This window comes from Miscanthus floridulus, chromosome 19 (assembly GCF_019320115.1).
Source record: "Miscanthus floridulus cultivar M001 chromosome 19, ASM1932011v1, whole genome shotgun sequence".
NCBI lineage: Eukaryota > Viridiplantae > Streptophyta > Magnoliopsida > Poales > Poaceae > Miscanthus > Miscanthus floridulus.
The window spans coordinates 34,414,491-34,430,736 of record NC_089598.1 but is presented as its reverse complement, the minus strand read 5'-3'; the positions used below and the strand labels follow the sequence as shown (position 1 = coordinate 34,430,736).

The 16,246-nt window shown below is 46.8% G+C and overlaps 1 pseudogene; it reads right to left on the bottom strand.

The window, feature by feature from the left end:
- Window positions 1–6,669: 6,669 nt before the first annotated feature.
- On the bottom strand, window positions 6,670–10,299 carry LOC136525858 (uncharacterized; annotated as a pseudogene).
- Between the last annotated feature and the right edge of the window lie 5,947 nt (window positions 10,300–16,246).

Below are 16,246 nucleotides of genomic sequence, written 5' to 3'. Positions count from 1 at the left end.
GGTGATGCAAGTAGAATCGTCTGGGGGATTTTTATCTGGACAGCGGGTGTAGCCCCTGAGCCCCCAGGCGATTCAGGTAGAATTGTCTGGGGGGTTCTTTGTGTTGCTAGTGGGGGAAGTTTTATTTCATCAGCGGGTGCACGCGAGCGCACCCATGGGTGTAGCCCCTGAGCCCCAGGTGATTTGGGTAGAATCGCCTGGTGGTTTTATCAGCGGGTAGTTTAGGGATCAGGCAAGATGGGGTCGCGGATCATGGCATTGGACGCAGCTGAGGCAATTTAGGGATCGAACAAGACGGGGTTGCAGATCTTGGCGTCGGGCGCAGCCGAGGTAGTTTAGGGATCAGGCGAGACGGCATCGTGGATCCTGGCATTGGGCGTAGCCGAGGCAGTTTAGGGATCGGGTGAGATGATGTCACGGATCCTAGCGTCGGGCGTAGCCAAGGTAGGTTAGGGATCGGGCGAGACAGGGTCATGGATCCTGACGTTGGGTGCAGCTGAGGTAGGTTAGGGATCGGGCGAGACGGGGCCACAGATCCTAGCGTCGGGTGCAGCCAAGGTAGTTTAGGGATCAGGCGAGATGGACAGGAGACGGACTCATGGATCTTGGCGTTGGGCACAACTAAGGCAGTTTAGGGATCGGACGAGACGTACAGACTCGCGGATCCTAGCGTCGGGCGTAGCCGAGGTAGTTTAGGGGTCGAACGAGATGGACGGACTCACAGATCATGGTGTCAGGCCACGCAGCCAAGGCAGTTTTAGGGATCAGGTGAGATGGGGTCATGGATCCTGGCATCGAGCGCAGCTGAGGTAGCTTCGGGATCATGCGAGATGGACAGGAGATGGACTCGTGGATCCTGGTGTTAGGCGCAGCCGAGGTAGTTTAGGGATTGGACGAGATGGATGTACTCACGGATCCTGGTGTCAGGTGCAGCCGAGGCAGTTTAGGGTTCGAACAAGACGGACGGACTCACAAATCCTAGTGTCGGGCCATGCAACCAAGGAAGTTTAGGGATTGGGCGAGACAGACTCATGGATCCTAGCGTCGGGCGCAGCTGAGGTAGTTTAAGGATCAGATGAGATGGATGGGCTCGTGGATCCTGGTGTCGGGCGCAGTCGAGGTAGCTTAGGGTTCGAGCGAGACGGACGGACTCATAGATCCTGGCATCAGGCGTAGCTAATGTAGTTTAGGGACCAGGCGAGATAGGGTCATGGATCCTAGCGTCGGGCATAGCCGAGGTAGTTTAGGGATTAGGCGAGATGGATGGGAGATGGACTCATGGATCCTGGCGTTGGGCACAACCGAGGCAGTTTAGAGATCGGACGAGATAGATGGACTCGTGGATCCTAGCATTGGGCGCAGCCGAGGCAGTTTAGGGGCCGGACAAGATGGATGGACTCATGGATCCTAGCACCGGGCCACGTAGCTAAGGTAGTTTTAGGGATCAAGCGAGATGGGGTCATGGATCCTAGCGTCGAGCGCAGCTGAGGTAGCTTAAGGATCAGGCGAGATGGATAAGAGACAGACTTGTGGATCCTGGCGTTGGGCGCAGCCGAGGCAGTTTAGGGATCAGACAAGACGGACAGACTCACAGATCCTAGTGTCAGGCATAGCCGAGGCAGTTTAGGGATCGGACAAGATGAACAGACTTGCGAATCCTAGCGTCGGGCCACGCAGCCGAGGCAGTTTAGGGATCGAGCGAGATAGACTCGTGGATCCTAGCGTCGGGCGTAGCCGAGGCAGTTTAGGGATCAGATGAGATGGACGGACTCATGGATCCTAGCATCGGGCACAGCCGAGGTAGGTTAGGGATCAGGCGAGACGGGGTCATGGATCCTAGCATCGGGCGCAGCCGAGGTAGTTTAGGGATCGGGTGAGATGGACGGGAGACGGACTCATGGATCCTGGCATTGGGTGCTACCAAGGCAGTTTAGGGATCGAATGAGACGGATGGACTCATGGATCCTGGCGTCGGGCGCAGCCGAGGCAGTTTAGGGGTCGGACGAGATGGATGGACTCGCGGATCCTAGCATTGGGCCACATAGCCAAGGCAGTTTTAGGGATCGGGCAAGATGGGGTTGTGGATCCTAGCGTCGAGCGCAACTAAGGTAGCTTAGGGATCGGGTGAGACAAATAGGAGATGGACTCGTGGATCCTGGCGTTGGGCATAGCCAAGGCAGTTTAGGGATCGAACAAGATGGATGGACTAGTGGATCCTGGTGTCAGGCGCAGCCGAGGCAGTTTAGGGATCGGACGAGATAGACAGACTCGTGAATCCTGGCATCGGGCCACGCAGCTGAGGCAGTTTAGGGATTGGGAGAGGTAGACTCATGGATCCTGGCGTCGGGCATAGCCGAGGTAGTTTAGGGATCATATGAGATGGATGGACTCGTGGATCCTGGTGCTAGGTGTGGTCGGGGCAGCTTAGGGATCGGGTGAGATGGACAGACTCATAGATCCTGGCGTCGGGCATAGCTGATGCAGTTTAGGGATTGGGCAAGACGGACTTAGGGATCCTAGCATCGAGCGCAGCCAAGGCAATTTAGGGATCGGGCGAGACGGATGGACTCACAGATCCTAGCGTCGGGCATAGTTGAGGTAGCTTAGGGATCAGGCGACATGGATAGACATGCGGATCCTAGCGTCAGGCGCAGTCGAGGTGGTTTTTTAGGGATTGGGCAAGATAGACTCGTGGATCCTAGCGTCGGGCGCAACCAAGGCCATTTTTAGGGATCGGGTGAGACGGACTCACGGATCCTGGCATCAGGCGTAGCCGAGGCAGTTTTAGGGATTGGGCAAGATGAAGTCGCGGATCCTGGCGTCGGGTGCAGCCGAGGTAGGTTAGGGATCGGGCGAGATGGACGAACTCACGGATCCTAGCATTGGGCATAGCTGAGGCAGCTTAGGAATCGGGCGAGACAGACTGACTTGTGGATTCTAGCATCAGGCGCAGCCGAGGCAATTTTTAGGGATCGGGCGAGATGGACTCATGGATCCTGGCGTCGGGTGCAGCCGAGGCTGTTTTTAGGGATTGGGCGAGACGGACTCATGGATCCTGACGTCGGGGTGTTTGGGCGTCCTGAGCCCCCGAGCCCCGTTGGGCTCAAAAGGGGTTGATTGAGTTTCGTGCGTTACCCCATTCGCGATTTTAGCAATCGGAGGGGCTGAGCTAACGTCGCTTGCCTCAATGGCTCAAGTGACGCACTCAGTGAGCTCGCTAACGAGCATGTTCGAGTGAAATCCGGGTCTATCATTCATGACAGGGTCAGCATAGCCCTCATGTGACATTTCACTGCTCCTTAACCTACAACCCGGCAGATGCCTGGGTCGTTCTAGAGACCGACCCGGGTGGCCCGCTGGTTTCCCCTCGATGGAGATTTTGTGGGTTTGGCTTGAGGTTAGGATCAAATGAGAAGGTTGAGATGAGCCTATCTACTTCAGGGCAGACTGGGCGAGGGCCGCTTGGGGCTCATCTGCGTTTTCTTCCCTGGCTCTGTTTGACGCGAGGAAGCCTCGAGCCCTTCTTGGGCCGGCCTTCGAACCCTGGTCGGTCATTGCTCATGTTGAATAAGGCAACTACCGCTTCATGACGCAACACAGAGCATTGTGGTGCATTTAACTGCATATGCGATGCCTCAGATATATGGAATGAATGAATGCGTGTATAGATGAATGAATGATTATATAAAGAAATAGTGGGGGTTGGTAATGTTACCTTGATGACTCGAGTGACGGGGTTTGAGGAGCTCCAATCAGAAATGTCCGACCGGGATCCACGCTCATCGTTCATGACAGAGTCGACATGGCCCACATGGGCATCCCTCTGCTCCTTACCTATTTTTCGGTGTTTGCCTAAGCCGTCCGATTGACTTAGGAAGCCCGATGGTCTCTCCTGGGCGGAGATCCCGTAGTTGGGCCTTTCCAAGTCCTGCCTGGGAAGGTGGAGGGCTGCCTACGTGTGGTGGCTCTTTGTTTCTCGCACTTGACATGTGGCAATGGTGTACCATACCTAGGCCATGTCCTGTCTAACTAGGCGCCATTCCATCGGGCAGGGTGCGTCCCATTGGTCAGGGCACATCCCATCGTTTCCCATCCACATTGAATGGGGGAAGGGACAGGGTTTTTTGCCCCAATCCCTTGCCCTTTTTCAACTATTGCATCTCCTCCTTAAATAGGGGAAGGGAGAGGGAAAGGAAAACTCACAGACCCATTCATGATTTTGGAGCGGAATGTCTAGCTAGAGGTCATCCAGCGTAGATGAGGTGGTGTTGGCCGCCTTCGCCGAGAAGGCACTACTTCCGCTGGAGGGTACTACACGTTGCTGGCTTCATCACTGTCTACGAGGCTTTCATCAAGATGGAGTCGCACATTGACTCCTTCTGGCAAATCTTCTCTAGGCAAGTCTTGTCAGAGGGGAAGACGCTTAGGACTACGCTGGTGGGAGGTTCTGCCCTTGTAGCTGCTTAGGTTGGCCAGTTCATAAAGTTTATGAGACATCCTCCAGCCACGGTGGCCATACTTCAGCGGGTAGCATCCCTGTCTAGGAGCTGCCTTGACTACATGAGAAGGTCTAGAGCTCCATGTTCTTCTGCTGAGCATCTATGGGTGCACTACAAAAAATCCTTCTTTTTATGACAAATTCCCTTATGATGGGTCCTATTTTTGTCATGTAATGTAATATAATGTGACGGAAAAATATTGGTCGTCATAATTTTATGAGCCCCAGTAGCATTTGTGATGACATCGTATATAGTGTCACAAAAAAGTAACAAATTTCGTCACTAAATGTTAGGCGCAAGGAGCCGGTTGATGACTTGTTTTTTGTGACGCCATATGCTAGTTTTATGTGACAGTTTGTCGATGTCACTTTATCATCTTTCAAAAAATGACTGGCCCCAACATCAATATACCCCCTGAAGGTGGACCCTACCTCCTTGCTGTTGACCAATTTCATTTTTTCCATCTCCCCTGACCGAACTGAAGAAGGAGGCAAGCGGAGGGCGGTGAGCCTCTAGCGGTGCGGCAGGCGGCGAGCGGAGGGCGGCGAGCGGTGGTTGGCGTCTGTGCGGAGCACGGCCGTGGTTGAGCAGGCTCTGGGCGAAGCCGGCTTGCCCTCTCCCTAGGTAACGGCGAGGCAGTGGGCTGAGGCAGCACGAGATCTGCCGCCAGGACAGCCGGCGAGCACAGATCACCAGTGAACGTCGCCACTGCCTTAGGTTGGTAGGTGGTGGTGCATGGTGGGCAGTGTCGCCATCAATCCCCTCCCCGTTCGCCTCCATTTGCTCGGCTATGGCACCCTCATCCCCCTCCCCGTTCCTCTTTCTTCTGCTCATTGCTCTACTGTTAATCCAATGTGCAATTCCTAATCAATTTCTTGTGTATCAATCAGGGCTCATGTCTCAGGCGTCGTCATCTACCACTTGCACTAGGCGGTCTAGCGCAGCTAGGGTTGCCCTACAACCCACACCCCTTGTTGTTGTTGCTGCAGCTCCTCTGCCCACGGCCGTCGATCTAGAGACGCTGGTTAATGATGTGAGCGGGTTGCCGTTGATTATGTGCCTAGATTGCAAGGATGTCAGGGTCTTTGCTGCCAATACCACGTAGTCTGGGTTGAACTTTGGAAAGAGATATTTCAAGTGCCCTAGGAAGAACTATCAAAATGTCAGTGTTATAATCATTTCAATCTTGTTTGAATGAGCATGCTTGAGAATGGTAGTGTTTTTAGCATTCAGTTGATGTAGTGTATTGATTTTAATTTCCCTGTTGTTTAAATTTGGATGCAGGGGACATGTGCTAGGTATTGGTTTGAGGAAGAATATGTGGTGTTCCTTCTTGATAATGGTTATCTACCATCAGCTGCTTCTACCATTGCACCAGCTTCGACAACTGAAGTTCCTGAGCTTGTTGGAAAAATTGATAGCTTAGAGCAGAGTCTGAACAAGGTGAAGGAAATGGTTGGCAAGAACAGGGAAGGCATGGGAAGCTGCATTTGTCTTGTCTGTGGTTGTCTGAATGTAACATTCCTAGTGCTGGCCATTCTTTTGGTTGTAATTGTAATGTTGAAGTAGGCAATGATGATGTAGCAAGACATGCTGTGAAGTGGGTTGGATATGTTTGCCACATTTGATATGCTTTTGGCTATGATGATGAAGTAGGCTAGCTAGGACATGTAGTGAACCTGCTGTCCAGGATGTATTTGTAGTTGGTATGAAAATATGGGCCTTCGTGCTCTTGGACTTCTCTTGTGTAACCTGTACATTTCTGATGTATGTTGGAAATAAAGATCCCTTTTGCTTATGATGATTTACTTGTGTGGAATGATTTTTTGGCAGCATGTCTGTAACTTCTAGGCTATACATTTTGTGACAGATTCTGTACATTCCATGATAGATTCTAGGCATTACATGACATTATCATGTGTCATGAAAACACAATAATCTGGGCACTATATATAACTTGCATCATGTGAATGAAGTCTGGGCACTATATATAACTTGCATCATGTGAATGAAATCTGGGCACTATAACTTCCATCCACTGAAAACAGAGTCATTGCATATAAGGTCTTACAATTTCATAATTCAGATATAAATGTAGTAGCATAATTCAAATACAACAATATCAATAATAGAAAAGTTCATGGTTCACAAATCTCCAGAAATGCAAAGGTCAGTCATCATCACTGTCTTCTCCTGAAGTATTGCCTTCTTCAGGACTATGGTACTCAAGGTAGGTTTCATCTTCATCTTCATCATCGCCGTATGTTTCATCACCTTGAGTTGTATGTTTTTGTCGACGGATGCTCTCGACGAGGTCTCTACTAACAGGGCTGCCTGGTTCATTATCCATGCGCAACAAATCCATATCAGGATGAATGTCTCCCACTGCACCATCTCTTGATGAAGTATGCTCCTCTTGGTATGCCTCCTGACATCTCATCTGTACTTGTTCATGGATTGGTTGGTTTGTGTCGGTCTCTTCAACATCAAATATATGTCAGTGGCCAAATTCTTGTACCACTCGCCAACATGGACCTAACTTTGTATCTTCCAAGAAAAATACTTATGAAGCATCAGTGGCTATAATGAAAGGATCATTCTTATACCATCGGCCTTGGCTATTTATGCTCTTGAAGTAACCATCATCTTTCAGCTGGTATGTCTTTCCCTCTAGATTGTACCATTCACACCGTAATAAGATAACAGTTCTATGCCCTTTGCTGTTCTTACTGTAACTCAACTCAATAATGTCTGTGATTGTCCCATAGAAGTCAATTGTGTCACCACCGTGAGTACCTGCAGTTTTGATGGTGGAGTTCTGTGTTTTCTTGTGTTCGTCACGAGCCATAGTGTGGTACCGTACCCCATTGATTATGCAGGCTATGTATGAACGCACTCGCGGATCCGACCGACATGCTAGTGAGTACAGGTCTTCATCAACATGTGTTGTGCCTTCATATTTCAATTTCGTAATCTGCAGGTTGTAAACATACAAAATTATTGAGTTTCAGAGTGTATTGTATCATAAATTATTAAGTCATGTTGTAGAAGCTGCACACACATGATTCTCAAACCATGCAGCGAATTGTGTTGACATCATTTTTTCAACATCGTTGACCTCTTGTTGTTCTAATTCTGCCCTATACATGCTGCAAAGGAAGAAGATAGTTAGTCTTTTTGTGACACTTGTTTTGAATAAAGATGGCTCAAATGAAATTACAGCAATTACTCACTCTTTGTATTCATCAACCTCTTCGCAGTTATTTAGAACAAACCAAACCATGGAGTCATAGTCTTTGTCTTCATAATGAAGTTTTGAAGCACCCAACAGGTTAACACCATGACCAAAAATAGAGTAACCATTGGGTGAGATGTTCTTTTCTCCATCCAAGTATCTTTCAGGCCTAGTGAACCTATTAATAATGTCACCGAAATATGTTGAGCACTGGGTCATACACTCATAGGCAGTGTATGCCTCTACAATAGAACCTTTAGGTCTTGCTTTATTGCGGATGAAACGCTTAAAGGTGCCCAATCTTCTCTCAATGGGGTACATCCATCCATACTGCACCGGTCCCCTAAGGAGTGCCTCATCAGGTAAGTGAACTGCTAGGTGAACCATAACATCGAAGAATGCAGGAGGATAAATTTTCTCTAGCTTGCAAAGGATAAGCACAATATCTTCCTTCATTTGTTTTAGTGCATCAACCTTTAGAGTTTTTGAGCAAAGTTGTCTAAAAAACCTACCCAACTCAGCAATTACTTCATATACGTCTTTTCGCACCAAACCACGAAGGCCAGCTGGTAAAATACGCTGCAGTAGTATATGACAGTCATGTGTTTTCAGCCCATGCATTGATCCTCCTCCCTCCATATTGACACATCTTGATATATTGGAGGCATAGCCATCTGGAAACTTAACATTGCTCACAAATTGCAAGAACTTCTTCTTTGCTTCTGGTGTTAGAACGTAACAAGCTCTTGGCTTTGAGGATGCAGCACTAGTGTCATCTAACAAATGAAGCTCTTTTCTTATACCTCTTTCTTCCAAATCTACTCTAGCAGCAATTGTGTCCTTTGTCTTGTTCGGAATATTAAGTAGAGTTGACAAAATGTTTTCACATATGTTTTTCTCTATGTGCATAACATCAAGGTTGTACTGTAGCTTCAATTTTGACCAGTATGGCAAATCATGCAAGCTAACCTTCAGATGCCATACTGGTTCTCCACCACGGCGTCGTTTTCTTGATTTCGGCTTATCTGGATTCTTGCCAGGAACATAGCAAACTTCATCCAACCTTGCCATAACCTCATCTGCACTAAATTTCCTTGGCTGCTCCCTATTTTCATGGCGGCCATTGAAAGATCTATTTTTCCTCCACAGATGGTTGTTTGGGAGGAAACGTCTATGGCCTATGAATCCAATTTTGTTGGTTAGACATTCGGAGCATGGATTCTCATCACAGTGCACACATGCGAAGTAACCCTTAGTGCTTCTACCTGACATGGTACCTAATGCAGGGTAGTCATGGATTCCCCACAGAATTGCTGCACGCAGACTGAAGTCTTTGCCTTCATATGCATCATAAGTAGGGACACCATTCCAAAGAGTTAGCATGTCTGCTATCAAAGGCTGCATGAACACATGGAAATCTTTGCCCGGTGATTTTTTGCCAGGAATTAGTAAAGCAAGCATGTAATTGGATTGGTCCATACACATCCATGGTGGAAAATTGTATGGAACCACTATCACTGGCCAGATGCTATATGAATTGGTCATCTGACCAAATGGGTTAAATCCATCAGTAGCAATGGCAAGCCTCAAACTGCGAGGATCATCTGCAAAAGACTTGAAAGTATCATCAAATTCTTTCCAAGCTTCTCCATCAGCAGGATGTCTCATTTCATTCTCAACTGCTACCCTCTTTTCCTTGTGCCATCTTGCATATTGTGCCCGCTGCTTTGAGATAAAAAGCCTTTGGAGGCGTGGAATTATTGGAAAGTAACAGAGGACCTTGTGAGGAACTTTCTTTTTGCCCTCCTTGTTCACTTTCCATCTTGTGAAGCCACAAACTAGGCAATGATCATCCTCTTCATGGTCTTTCCAAAATAAGGCATAGTCATACTTGCACACATGAATAGAAACATAACCAAAACCAAGCTTCCGAAGTAGAGCTTTCATTTCATTATAGGACTTAGGGAGGCCGGTCACATTTTTGAATGATGTTGAAAGCAACTCAAGCATTGCATCAAACCCAGAATTTGTTATCGAATTGTACACTTTTATATGCAGCATTTTAATAATGAAACTTAGCCTAGACTCCTCGGTGCAACCTGGATAAAGTTCACACTTTGCCTCTTCCATGATTTGCTTATATAAGTTGGCACTGACGCCATGGCTTGCTGCGGTGTACAGATCTTGAATCAAACCCTGAACTCCCCGTTCACTATCATCTAATATGACATCTTCAGCTTGTCCTTCATCATCAAGTGGAGCTTGGTCATTTCCATCCCATGACATATCTTCAGGTACAACAGGGAGTTCTCCATCTTGTACAACATCATTATCTCCCTCTCCATGGTGAATCCAACTTGTGTACATTTTAGAAATACCATTGATTTCTATATGCTCTTGTACCTCAGCTTGACTTTTATCTCTTTGGTTCAGGCATTTGCGGCATGGGCACTTGATTTCCTCATGAGGCCTATATCTAGCTCTGACATGTGCCATGAACTGTTCAACACCATCCATATAGGCGGGAGTAAATGGCGCACTGTTATAAACCCAGCTCCTATCCATCTGGACAATGTAAGTGCCAAGAATTTAAAAATCATGATGTGGACAAATTATGTTTATGCTTCATATATGTTGAAAAATCAACCTTGAACAATGGCTGCCGAGCCAGTGGCAAGCAGATGGGCTGGGCTACGAGGCTTCAGCAGCTCCTCTGGCCGGCCGGAGATGCACCAGCTGTGGTGGCCGGCGAGGCTTCAGCAGCTCCTCTGGCCGGCGAGGCTACATCAGCTGCTCTGGTCGGCTTGGCTGCAGCAAGCACACGGTCGAGGAGCAGCCGACCGGCGACACGCTGGGACCTAAGAGGAGGAGCAGGCATCTAGGCGAGGGAGCAGTCGAGGTCAGCACGCTGGGACCTGAGAGGAGGAGTAGCTTCATGCGGTCGCCCCCTAGCGCGCGCTCATCGAGCCCCAGCGAGGAGCACATGGGGTACGGTGTCGCCGGCGAGGAGCAGGTGGGATAGGGGTCGCCGGCTATGGAGCAGGTGGGGGTGGTCAGCGAGGAGCAGGTGGCCAGATGTGGCCGGCCTCAACACATTTGTGTCTTAGTGGAGAAAACTTTCTATGATAGGTGGGGCCTTCATGGTATTTAGGCCTTCATTGTGCAAAGCTCATTTCTTTTTTTGATCTTTGGCAAAAAATTGTAACTAGTATTACTCCCACATACATGCTCCAAATTTGATGTTTTTTTTTCTAAAATTTTCTAAAATCATGATGTATCCATTAGTTGCATTGAGTTTGGTCATATTTGAATGTAACAAAAATTGAACACTAACAACTTTGAATTTCCAAAAAGTGACAAAAACAAACCACATTTAGACACTAAAAAATATTTCAAATGAAAAAGTCATGAATACAAAAATTGAACAACTCATCAACATCTAAAAATTTTGTATAGACCATTTTTTAGAAAAAGTCATGAACTATAAGAGAGATAAGCAGAATTTTAGAACAAAGTTTTAATCACTTTGTCATATGAAAAAATGGTCTATACAAAATTTTTAGATGTTGATGAGTTGTTCAACTTTTGTATTCATGACTTTGTCATTTGGAATTACTTAGTACCTCAAATTTGAGTTTCAAGTTTAAAATTTTCCAAATTCAAAGTTTGAACTCTCTAAACAAAGTCAACTGAAAAAATGTCAGAAATACAAATGGTAGATCTCGATGCGCTGAACAACTTTGTTTCTTACCATTTTTCCAGTTCGAATCATTTAGTACCCCAAAAATGTATTTGATTTCATAATAATACTGTTTCTATGACTGACATAGGGCCCCCACCGCGCCAGGACAGAACAATGCAAGTGCTGCATTCTGCCACCGACACAGCGGACCCACCGCGTTAGACCAAAATTGGCTACCTCCACCGCCCGCTCTCCTGCGCGTTGGCTGTGACCACAGTCCACTCCCACGTCAGACCAAAATTTCCCCTCCTGCCTTATCCTCTTGGGCACCATAGTCCACTCCCCTCCATCCCCGCACCGCCACACCGCCGCACCGCCGCCTACCAAGCCACCGCACCGCCGCCCATCCCCTCCATCCCCGGCCAGGATCTACTCCTCCTCGCGCATACCATGGCCTCCTCCTCCCTCCCCGAAACCTAACGGCACCCCGCCGCCACCCCGACGCCGTCAGCACCGACGCTGGACCCATTCCCGGACTCCGTCAGCGCCGACGCCGGAGGCCGGAACCACCCCGATGCCGGAGGCCAGATCCGTAGCTCACGCTACCCTGACGGCATCCACGGCTCATAGGGCGTCCGTCCACCACAGGGCGTGTGCTTACCGCTGCGGCTCCGCACCACGTCGTCTGCCTCGTCGGCTACCCGCTGACACTTGGTGAGCCCGCTTGTAGCATCCTTGATACTTTGCCTTCTTTTTACTATTTAACAGAGTACTGATGTGTTAGTTATTTCTTCAACTCCTTTTACAGAAACTAAATCTAGTTTCTGCTCTTTCTACGTTTCATCGTACTAAGTAATAGAGGAAATGACAAAAACCAGTTATGAGCAGAAGAGGGATGAGAATGTAAAGCATGTTCAGGAAGTTTTTAAGTCTTTCGGTATTCCAATCTTAGCTCAGTCTATTAGAGAAGTTATATCAAAAAAGGAAAAGGGCAGGGGGAATTCAGAATCTGACAATCCAGAATCTGACATTGAATATGACCCCTCCTCTGATGTTGATAAACAATCTGACACTGATGATGACTATGGCGATGACCTCAATAATGAGGTCAATACCGAGGTGAGATGCATTACTAGGCCAACTAACAAGTTTATGGTATATCTATTTCAAACATATAGTTCATTGTACTTAATTATGCTACTTGACACTTCTTTGTTCATTACTAAGATGCATGTTTCTCTTGGCAGGTAGGAGCGATGGTTCCAAGAACTCACCCTCAGAAGAAGCAAAAGGCAGCAACAATGGCGGCTGCCAACCAGCAAGAACTGCGGACGCCAATAAAACTCACTAGGCAAAGTGCAGCCATGCCTTCGCCTGGAGGCCGTCCACCACCTAGGATAAGAAATCCCTTGCCTCCTAAGAACACTTCCAAAGCCAACCCTAAACCTATTGCCATCTCTAGTGCCAGCCAACTGCAAGGCCACCTCACACCAAACACCAGCAACACAGAGACTACTAGCACAGTGCCTAGTAATCCAACTAAGACCACAAACAGTCCAGGCATGTCTGTGCCACTTCAAAAAATAGTGCCTAGTCCTCTTAGATTCACCAGTCTAGCCATGTCTTCGCCTGGTGCTAACCCTAAGCATACTAGGACCAGTCTAGCCATGTCTATGCCTGCTGCAAAGCCAATGCCTAGTCCTCCTAGATTCACCAGGCAAAGTGCAGCCATGTCTTCGCCTGGTGCTAACCCTAAGCATACTCCTAGACCCACTATTACCATGTCTCAGTCGAGGCAAATGACTCCCGCAACTAGTATTAACCAGCCAATCCCTACAGACACCTCGCCAGGTGGCCAGAGCTCTAGGCAAAGCAATGACATCAATGAGTCAGCTGAGCAATTTGATGCTGCTAATTCAGAGGGTAATACATGTGAAGGAGAACCAAGTGATGACTTAGTTCTAGGTAAACAATACATACTGCCAAGCATTTGTTTCTCCAATCATTATCTACAATTGTTACTGCTTTAATAACACATTTTGATCAATATTTGCTAATGCAGCGCGCCAAAAGAATGTCCGCAAGAAAACCATGGGTCATGGCTTAGAGAAGATGATAAATAGAGGAAATAAGTTGGCTATCCAGGTGGCTGAAGGGAAGAAAAGACCTAATGTACCACTTCAGGCAGCGAAGCTGGCTTCAGAAACTGGTGTTGCCCTGAGAGACAACCTGCCTATCTTAACATCTTGGAAGCTATATCAAAAAGATGCGGGACCGGCACAAATAACAAAAGTGCTTGAGAAAGTGGCGGTAAGATAGCTATTTCACTCCAAATACTTCCTTTCATTACTCCACTACCATGTCAAAAATTGTGTCTAATATCTCGTATGTGTGACTGCAGTCAAGGTTGGATGTGGATATTAAGAATGAGGGACCAAGCAAAGCTGCATGCACTGATATCATCAAGAAGGGAGTAAGGCAGCAGAGGTATCACCTGAAAACGAAGTACTTCGACCCTACACTCACAATGGAACAGCTCTTGGCCAAACAGCCTCCACCAAAGATGAAGAAAGAGGAGTGGGTAAAGCTGGTAGAGTACTGGTGTGACCCAAAGAATAAGGTCCATGCCTGAATTATCTCCTTTTGTTATTATGCAATGCAACCTATGCATGTGAATGACAACTCTTTATTGCATTTGTGGTGCAGGAAAAATCTGCTAAGAATAAAGTTAACCGAGGCCAAGTGCAGCTGCACCAAAAGACTGGAGCTAGGTCATATATTGCCCATCGATACAGCCTGGTACAGATACTATGTCTTTTGTATAATTAGCTTGAAAGATGGGACATTTGTAGCTTAGTAATTACCATGTGCTTGTGGACTATCAAGTTAGCACTTGCTCCACTTATTTATGAGATGAGCTCTAATTTTGTATTTGATTGTGGCTTTGGCCCTTTGATTTCTGAGATGAGCTTTGATTTTGTAGTTGATTGTGGCTTTGGCCCTATGATTTCTGAGATGAGCTCCCATGTTCATAATATTTGCGCTGTGCTGAGTGAGCTATAATCAGTAGGTGTTTATGCTCCTAATCTCTTAAGTTGACCATTTCAAACTGAAATCTGCAATACAAATTGTTATGTCATCAGAGATGCTCATCAACAGTAGTAGTAGGTGTTGATTAGGCCAAGTTATTCTTCTTGATCTGTCCAGGTTGGATTGATGCATAATCCTGAGTTGTTTTTCTCCAACTGTCAGAAATTAGTTGACTGTTAGTGATTGTATTTGTTGTTGGCATAAAAAATCTAGAGGCAAATACTTAGGCAAAAACTAGTATGATGTCTAGTGCATACATATTTTGGCATCTTGGTGTTTGGCATGTACATATAATTCATGGCTACTCTTATATCTTCTGCTTTTAACATGCTGCAGAGGCCTAAGTACAACAACATGGAACCAGATGCTGTTGATTTCTTTGGGGAGTGCATGACTAGTCGCCAAAGTGGCCGTACTCCTCTTGCAGATGAAATATATGTAAGTTCCTAAATGATTGGATACATCTACTGTACTCAAGTAAATGCCTGCTTCTGTACTGTTCTATGGCCTTGTTATTAACTGCATTCATTTTATGTAGGAACAAATGGTGGTAGAGAAGGAAAGAGAGCCAAAAGAAGGAGAAGCACAAAAGTCTCCCTCCACTATTGTTGCTGAAAGTCTCAGCCACATCAGCCATTCATCCACCTTTCTTCCGAACATTGGTGTCCCTAGACTGTCGAAGACTGGCCAAGCCTCATCGACAGTAGCACAAGCACGCCTTCAAGCTGAGTTTGAGGCAAGGCTTCAAGCTGAAAGAGATGAAGCTGCTAGGAAGCAGGAAGAATTGCAAGCACAGCTTCAAGCTCAGCAGGCCGCACTCCAAGAAAACCAAAGTTTGCTGCGCCAGACTCAAGAGGAAGTGAAGGGGATGAATACCAAGTTTGAAGAGACTAATGCACTGCTGCGAGCTGTCCTCAAACTTCAGAAAGATTGAGGTAGGTATGAATGCAGTTTCGCAGGATGAGGCTTTTGCCTATGTTATTGCTACCTAGCTAGAACTTACTCTGTGTGGTTGGAACTTTGTCAGTCCAATGTGCTATCTATTTATCTGTTATGTTGGTGACCTGGAACTATGTGGTGGAACAAGTGTGCTGGAACAATGTGTGGTAACCTGCAACCAGAAACTTATATGTATGCATGTTTGTGGATGATAACAATGTGTGGCTGGAACAAGTGTGTATGATTTATGACCTGTGATGTCAATCATGTGGATGATGGCTTCAGTGCATTCTGTGGATGATGGATTGGATGATATATGTGTATTATGCTTTTGTGAGATGTGATGAAAGATCTGTGTCGTCACTGAATATGCATGCCACGCTCGTCATGAATGAAGACAACTTGTGACACCATACAGTCGTCTCAAAATGCATCAAACTACCATCCAAAACAAGACGAAATATAGTTGTCACAAAATATAAAATTGTATATATGACGCTATTGTGGCATCGCCAAAACCCATCCAAACATGTCTTCCACCGAATCATTTGTGATGGCACGTACATAAAGTGACGCGTTGACTATCCAATATGTGATGAGCACAGCCATCATAAAAGATAACTAATATGTGACGCTGGAAACACACCATCATAAAAGGTAACCACATTTTGTGACGGTTCTCCATGGTATCATCATGAGGTACATTATGTGACGGTAGTTATATGACGATCGGCGTGACGCTGCCTTTTCGTCATAAGATGCGTTTTATGACAAATTATGTACTTACCGTGACAATTTGCC